Below are 8,609 nucleotides of genomic sequence, written 5' to 3'. Positions count from 1 at the left end.
TCTGTGGATGGGCATTTAGGTTGCTTCCATGTCCTGGCTATTGTAAATAGTGCTGCAGTGAACATTGGGGTGCATGTGTCTTTTTGAATTACGGTTTTCTCTGGGTATATGCCCAGTAGTGGGATTGCTGGGTCGTATGGTAGGTCTATTTTTAGTTTTTTAAGGAACCTCCGTACTGTTCTCCATAGTGGCTGTATCAGTTTACATTCCCACCAACAGTGCAAGAGGGCCCCCTTTTCTCCACATCCTCTTTAATTTGGTGTTCTTATGCACAAGGACACAGGGAACGTGTGGAGACCATTCTCCCAAGTGACTAATGATTCGTGATTGACCTGAGGATTTTCATCTAAAAGAACCCATCCATTCCAAAGGAATTAGAATTGTGTGTTTTTTTTGAAAGAACAACTTCTATTTTCCCTTCTCCCAGAAAATATTTTAGGCAGGTTTCAATAAAATGTGCATTCACAATAAGGTGGTTAAAATAGAAAATCAGAAAGCGTATAAACAGAGAGATTTAAAATAGTTAATGTAACTTAACATTAAATTTAATTCTGGGCTTGCTGGCAGTTTATGGAAAGAGGAAACACAATGGATTACATTGTTTTCAGATTCTGATGAAAGGGAGAATTTCAATGTTTCAGAAGATACTTGCTTTTCCTGTTAACTAAATTTTAAGAGGGCTGTATCCAATGGGCCCTTATATGCTTTACAGAAAAGGCCAAAAGAAAAGTCTTTTTTCAACCCCAAACAACATTTGGGAGTGCAATACTGAAAATACACCCAAAGAAAAGTAGAACACCGCTGGTGGTCAGTGTGTTCTTAAAATCATCTCAAGGCACCAGGCAGCATATTTTCTAGATATAGATTTCCTACAGGATAAAACATCCCTAATATCACTTTCTAAATGTATATGTGTTGGTTTTCATTTGCTATGAATAAAAAATAATGACAAAAATAAAGGCATTCTTTCTGAATTGGTATATTTTAGAAACTCTTAGAAGACTAAGAATTCTAGAATAAAGGTATACAAATGTAATTATGACAGCATGTCATAAACCAGGAGTCCTCCAGATGTTCACTGAATATGGGAATAAGTTGTCTCTTGTATTGTTATAGCTTGTCACTGGAACTATTTGTTGTTTGGTCTCCTTTGCTCTTAGGAATGTAGTGAAAATCATTATCTGGGATTTGTTGACATAAAAAAGGGAAGTGCTAAATTTACGAGTGGGCAGAGGAGTGTGGTGACCTCATCAGGACTCCATGTCCTATAGGAGAACCATCATTTCTGTTCATCAAGGATTCACTCTATCTAGGGATCAAGATTACTTCCAGTGGGGCTCAAGTCCTGGGGGCAAAAGTGACTGGGCCCTCCAAATTTAACTAAATTGGCACTGTGGGAAAACTTCTTTTCCACATATCGGTCCACACTGTGGACTTTGTGTAGACCGAGGTGTAGACCAAGGTCTGTTATTAAGGGAGCTAAAGACGGGGCATGATTTTCCCGCCACAGTTTCCACGATCCCCCATCTTGTGTAGCAAAGTCCCTCGTAAAAGTTAGCACAGCAACATTGCAGCAGGACTGAGCTCTACGGAATACCCAGATTCGAGCTCTTAAAAAGAGGGCTGTGTTGGCTTTTAATTGGATATATATTTCATTGATCCTGGTGTTTTCCTCTTTGGATGGTTCTATCTGCATTCAGAGCTGCCTTATTTTCATATTTCTTTGTCTAAATATTTCCCTGTCTGTTCCAAGAACAGTCATCCTTCTGGTTCTTTAGGTACTCTCTAGCTGCATTATGACTTCCTGGCATTCAGAGCACTTTGCAAATTATTGAAAGCTGTATTAAAACATTTATTCTTCCAAGTTTCTATTAAATAAACTTAAAAAATATCCAACCAATACTAATTTCTGTAGACTTTGCTAGCTTTTCTTCCACCTCAGTCTATAGCCATTCATTATCCTTCCCTGGTCTCCCTTGGCTGTGCTTGGTGTGTTCTACTGCAATTTCACCTTTTCCCTTGTTGAATTTCACTCATTATTTTGCTAGCTTAGCTGTCACACTATGAAACTAAGTACTGAGACTTTTTCTACCATTCAACATCATGGCTCCTCGTTCATTAGTGTTCATTTAGTCACTCTTCATGTACTTAATAAATATCTGCTATGTGCAGAGAATATTTATTTGCTAAATGAATTTTAGATTTTAAAAATATTCATTTGAACTGAAACTAGGCCCAAAGCATACCCATCGCGTGAGCCCCATTGCCCTGGTGCCTTCGTTGTGGCATCCGTGCCTTTGCTCCAGTTTGCCGAAGCAGGAGGGGAGAGAAAGGATCAGGCTAGAGAGACTCAGATTGGCTTGTGTTTAATTGCAGTGCAGTAAGGAGAGGGGAAAACCCTGGTTTCTATAGAAGATAACAGTAGAATTATTAGGAAGAGAAGTGTCATGGTGCACGAAGGTATTTTGATGACCTCTCTGGACGTGAAGGGAGACACCACCAGGTGAGGACACAGCTGCAGTGGCCAAGGGCAAAACAGAGGGGGGATCTAATTGCTATGCATAAAACCAGTCGTTGGGATATTAGCTTTCAGCGGCAGCCAGTGGGGGAGTGAGGTGAGTTTGGAGGACCATGGCGGGAGCCTGCAGTTCCTGGTGACAGCCAATTCCCAGGGACAGAAATGGCTTGGGAATTTTTAAAAACCAGTATTGTCTACTATTCACTGAAAAGCCCTTTCTCTGCCAAGTAGGATGCGAGCTCCCCGCGGCCCTCAAACTTTCAGAATAACTCAGGCACAGCCAAAACCTCCTGCTATTAACAGGAGTTGGATGGACCCAGTGGCAGGTGGTTGGGATTCACATTTAGGGTGGGGTAGGATGAAAAGATGTGACCAGTAACTGGAGAGAAGCTCTGCCTGGCCAAGCACAGGTAGAGACAGGAAATTAGAACACTGGAGAGATGTAGTCTTTGGATTCCTCTTCCACATGGAGTGTGAGGTAGGCTGGAGTTGTTTGCCTTTAAATTTTAAAAGAAGAATGACCCTGAAGGTTTGAAGAATTTTGAGGCACCAAGGATGTTGATATTTAGAAACCACTTTGGGCCTTTTCGAGTCTTGGCTTCCTCACCTGTAAAGTGGGCATATGCATTAAGGTAAGTAAGAGGATTAAATGAACCATTACAGGAAAGCCCATCTGCTTTGGGCATGGTGGGATACCAAAAAATATTCCTTTACTCCTTCCTGAAGATACATTCTAAGATCTTCACATGCAGGTATAAGAAAGTCCAAATAATCATTGGCTAATATTAATAATTATTGACAAGTTTGGATAAAGCCTGGGGGTGGGGGGGAACACTGCACTGTGTATCCTGTCATGTTGACATCAGAGATTCAGCCACCATGAATGTATTTAGGCGATTTTGAAATTAACTGTGGTGGATTAAAAATGGCCCCGAATTCGTTGGTACCCCTTCCATCAAGAAGTGGGCTCACTGTTCCCTCCCTTTGAATCATGGTGAGCTCTGTGGCTGCTTTGACCCACAAAATATGGTAGAAATACAATAGGTACCCAGCTTCTGAGTGCAGGCCTTGAGAGGCTGGCAGCTCTCACTTTCCATCTCTTGGAGCCCTTGGTCTTGACGCTCTGAGCTGCCATATTGTGGGGAAGCCCAAGCTTGCTATTTGGAGAACGTGTGTGTGTGTGTGAGAGAGAGAGTGCTTAGTCAGCCCTTGGCTGTTTCACTTCTCCAACCATTCAGGTAGTCCCAGCTGAGCTCTGCCTAAATTTCTGACCCACAGAATCATCATGATAACAATCACAGTTATTTTTAAGCCACTACACTTTAGGGTAATTTGCTATGGAGCAATAGACCACCAGAACATCAATGCTTCACATTTAATTCCTAACACTGTTTGTAGTTAGATTCAGGATTAGGTGATTCCTAAGTCTAATTGTAATATGTATTTCAATGTTTAGAAATTCACATAAAGTAACTCAATTTCAAGAATTTCAGGCAGCAAGTTCAGTTGAGGGAACATGAGTGAACTCTGGAAGCAGATCCGCTTCCTGTTAAACCCCAGCTCAGCTGATTAATGATGTAAACTTGGACCCTGTGTAAAGTACCGGATATGGACCAGGTATTTCCCAGATGCTAATCCCCATCCCCCTGCACCCCTGTTTTCTTCCCCTTCATAGGTCATTAGTGTTTTAGAGGCGGGAGATATGGATTCCTGTAGATTTTGGAGTCAAAGAGACATGGAATTCAAATCTGTGCATTTTGTATGTGACCTCAGAAAAATCACTTAAAATCTGAGTCTCAATTTTCTCAATAGGAAAACTGAGACGTTTCAATGAAATAATTTATGTCAAGGGACCAGCACAGTTCCGGGCACAGAATAAGTGCTCAGTAAGTAGAAGTTATGGTTGTCATCATTATTATATTATAATTCATGTCAAGCACAAATGTTAATAAGACTAGGAGGTCAATCTTATGCTTAATCACGCTTTGTGGGAGCAAAAAAGGATATTTCAGTCATTTCATATCTTTTCTGTGATGTATTTCTCTTCCTCCTGAAATAAAAAAGGGATTAATATATGTTCCAGTAGATTCGGTTAGATGGAAACTATTATCTCTTAGGAAGCAAAGTCCTACAATGTCTATAATATAAACATGGCTATGGGATTTATCTCCTGTGAGTCAACTGTTTAAAAAAAAAAAAAGCATTTCCACTTTTATGAGCACTTTTATTCCTATTTTTATCTGATGTAACCACACTGTCTGCTCTCAGCAAACATGTTGTATTTGTTTTTTAATTGGGGTAATCCAGGGACTTTTAGGACACATATCTCTACAGAGAGCTACATTTCCTGAATCAGGATGACTGAGTACAGACCAGGCGGGATTCCAGAATCTTTTGGGGGATGGGTCAGAGCACCCACTTACTATCAGCCCTTTTGAATAGAGCCAACTGCTGTGGGTTTTCTTTTTAATTAATCTATTTATTTTTGGCTGCGTTGGGTCTTCGTTGCCGTGCACAGGCTTTCTCTAGCTGCGGCGAGCGGGGGCTATTCTTCGTTGCGGTGCGCGGGCTTCTCATTGCGGTGGCTTCTCTTGTTGTGGAGTGGGGGCTTCAGTAGTTGTGGCTCGTGGGCTCAGTAGTTGTGTCTCACAGGCTCTAGAGCGCAGGCTCAGTAGTTGTGGTGCACAGGCTTAGTTGCTGCGTGGCATGTGGGATCCTCCCAGACCAGGGCTCAAACCCGTGTGCCCTGCATTGGCAGGCAGACTCCCAACCACTGTGCCACCTGGGAAGCCCCAACTCCTATGTTTTTGAAAATTTTAGAAACTTTGTCATTGGCACAAATAATTCATTGAACAGAAAAATCTTTCTCCTTCTGCATTTTCTAGATTTAATGTTGGTGCTGAACCAGGGCGTGGTGACATCCCTTTAGGAAGAGTGTGGGGTCCCTAAGAGACATCTTTTGCCCCATTTAATTCAAGGATTGACTGGATCCTTGCCTATTTCCTCACTTACCATTCCAAATGCATCCTTCTTAAAGCTGTGGGCATGTTGGAAAAGAACAACCTCTTCCAGGGAAATTGGGGAACTTTCCTTTAGTCAAGATATGCACGTCCCCGGGATCCTTTGTTAGGGATTTCGAATAAATTCCACAAAAGCTCTGCACGCGCAAGCCAAAGGACAGCCTTGGAAAGTGGAACATGTAGAGGGGATGGCTCGGAGTGGGTCAGTTTCTTATAAATATTGGTTCTCTTCTCTACCTTCTATGAGCACCACCCTATACATCTTTTATCTCGTTTGGAATTCACAGCAATAGGATGAGAACTCTGGAGAAAGAAAGCTGTGTCTGTGTCCCAGCTCTAGGAACACTGTTAAGTACCAATTCTCCCATCTGGAGAATTAGGATATTATAAAGGTAGAATAAAATAATGCATGTCAAGTTCTTAGCACAATATCTGGCACATAGTAAGCACTCAATAAACATTAGCTAAAAGTTACAAGTTAAATATTATGACCTCCACTTGAAAAATGAGGAAATAGGTATTCCGAGGGTTCCAGTAACTCACCCAGTAACTCATCCAGGTCAGGCATCTAGCTGCAAATGGGGTGAGAGGGACGGAACTCTGATTCAAATCCAAGTCTTTATGGCTCCAAAACCCTATACTGAATCCAGGTTGTGTTTTGGGATCTGTTACTTCCCGACATAACAAAACCAAGCTGTCCCTCTATCTACCAGCTGGAGAGAAAAGGACTTCCTACAATACAGCAAGAACCTGAGAATCAATATTTATTTTTGCTTTTTTTTTTTTTTTTCACTCCCTTTCCTAAGTTGACTTGCTGGAAACTTCATTATCACCTCACTGCTTACTGATGGAATCCCAATTTGCCAGCTCAGAGGGAGAATGCTTCACCCTACGGTATGGGATAGTACCTTTCTTTCCTGTCTTTTTGGGAAACTTAACAAGACTATTAAGAAAAAAGTAAGCAAACATAAGACAGAAGTAGTCAGACTTCACATCAACCCATGTTGACTTTTGTGGGTCTAATTTACAGGAGTCCTTGATTGGATAAAGAGAAAAAGCAAAAATCTCACTCTGAATTTCCATCAAATTCCTTTTGAAAACAACAAGGGGATGGGCTTAAATATACATGAGTCAGAAACATCCGGATTACATTTCCAGGGAATTATCCAGGGATTTAAAAATTGACAGGAAGAGGGGTTTGGAAACCAGCATTCTGGGGTTCTAAAAAGCTTTCCAGCCAATTAGACCACGGGCCTTGCTTTGCCCTGAGATAGTCCATTAAATAGTGCCACCTAGACCCACGTCATGAGGTCATCATGGTTTAACGTCACAACTGACTTTAAACCACGGGGGCTTCGTCCCTACTCTAGGTCAGCATGAGGAGATGGGAAGAGGATCGTGTTGGAGCTGCATTCCTCCCCCTTCTCAGGGAGGCAGCCCAGAGTCTCATTAGACTGGAGTGCAGGACCACCAGTTCCCTGAAGGCATCTTTTGTTGATCTTGCTGTTTAAAGCCAAAATTATCTCTGAACAAAACTTTTTCTATTTTTAGGTACATTGTTGATTGTGAAACTGTAGTCTCCACTGCTCATTTCATAAACATACCAGGGACGAAGGGACTGAAGTCCTGGCCAAGGGCAGTTGATGGTGAGCTCAAAGGAATCTTGAAGCCCTGGACATCTAAGGGGTTGGGGTTTGTGGGGCGACAGGGGGTGGGGTAGAACTAACCTGTGGGCTCTTGGGTGGCCCTGTTCTTCACTTTCAGCTCTTCGGGAAAGTGATGGGCCGCCGTCATGACGAGCCCTGAGCGCCTTCCCGATCCGGATGGAGAAAGCCAATGATCGGGCTCCGGGCCACAGCCCTCCTGTGCCCTCCCCCTCATCCACACCCCCATCTCCAGGTCTTCACTGTCCTTCCTGCCTCCGGACATCCTGGTAGAGGCCTGAGCGGCCAGGCCAGCCACCCTGGTCTCACTGGCGCAAGGAGAGGGACGGCGAGAGGATACTTGAACTGAAAGAGAACGTGACAGACACAGTCGGCCTCTGCAACTCTCTAATTCGTGTCTCTCTTAAAATTGTCTTTAATCCTCAGCTTCATTTATTCCATCCTGGCCGGGCCTGTTTGTTTCCATGATTCGGAAGAAGCGGCCAAGAGCTTGTGAGCCATCCCAGCACAGGCCGGGCTGCAGTGGCTCTGGGAGGGTCCCCAGCTCGCCCCCTGCTCTGTGGAGGCCCTGGCCCTGGGCCCAAGCCAATCGTGGCCATTTTGTCCCCTTGCCAGGCCCCGCGAGTTCAGACTTTGATGTAATTTACAGGCAGAGCTTCGGCCTCCTGTCCACATCCTGAAGCTCAGACTTGATCTCCCCCAAGTCCATATGCCAGGGTAAGGGAGCTGAGACCACAGGAAGACTCCAACCTGGAATACTCAACCCTCACCCAGGCGCCCCCAGCACTGCGTGCGTGAGAAGAAGCGGAAACGTCCACCGATCCTGAAACCCTCTGTTTAGCCGCCACCCCACGTGGCAGGAACAGGCTGTCCAGATGACCAGGATCGTGTGTCGAGAACACAGTACCTTAACTATATATAAAGTAGATAACCAACGGGACCTACTGTGTAGCATAGGGAATTCTACGCAATATTCTGTAATAACCTATAAGGGAAAAGCAGCTATTTATAACTGATTCACTTTGCTGTACCCCTGCAACTAACACAACATTGTAAAGTAACCATACTTCAATTAAAAAGAAAAAAAGGGCACAGTACTTTGTGGAGGAAAATGCCAACCTGCTTCTGGGTTCCCTGTTATACTCCCACAGCCAGTGCCTTTTGAGATGAAGCATGGAAGGTTTAAGGCAAATCTGCCAGTTGGAGCATGACTAAAGCTTCGAATGAAACCTGGAGACGCGACAACTGTAATTACTAGGAGTATGCGTCACTTTTATATTCTATTCAACACAGTGCGGAAACCCAGTTACAGCAGACCGGCTTGCAATGCTTTCCTTCGAAGCTATTTCCACACGCTAGCAACGGACCGTCCCGTGAGCCCATCAGAAGGAACTGTCTTGGGGCCTT

General features: G+C 43.6%; 1 long non-coding RNA gene across 1 annotated transcript in view; it reads right to left on the bottom strand.

Annotated features, from left to right (window-relative positions):
* LOC102988755 (uncharacterized) overlaps window positions 1–7,418 on the bottom strand; it is a 17,983-nt gene extending 10,565 nt beyond the window's left edge. The window contains exon 1 of the long non-coding RNA XR_447449.2: window positions 7,266–7,418. This is a non-coding gene — a long non-coding RNA (uncharacterized lncRNA). The remainder of the gene's footprint in view (window positions 1–7,265) is intronic.
* Between the last annotated feature and the right edge of the window lie 1,191 nt (window positions 7,419–8,609).

Source organism: Physeter macrocephalus, chromosome 11, assembly GCF_002837175.3.
Source record: "Physeter macrocephalus isolate SW-GA chromosome 11, ASM283717v5, whole genome shotgun sequence".
NCBI lineage: Eukaryota > Metazoa > Chordata > Mammalia > Artiodactyla > Physeteridae > Physeter > Physeter macrocephalus.
The sequence above is the reverse complement of the archived record's forward strand: the minus strand, read 5'-3'. Positions and strand labels throughout refer to the sequence as shown.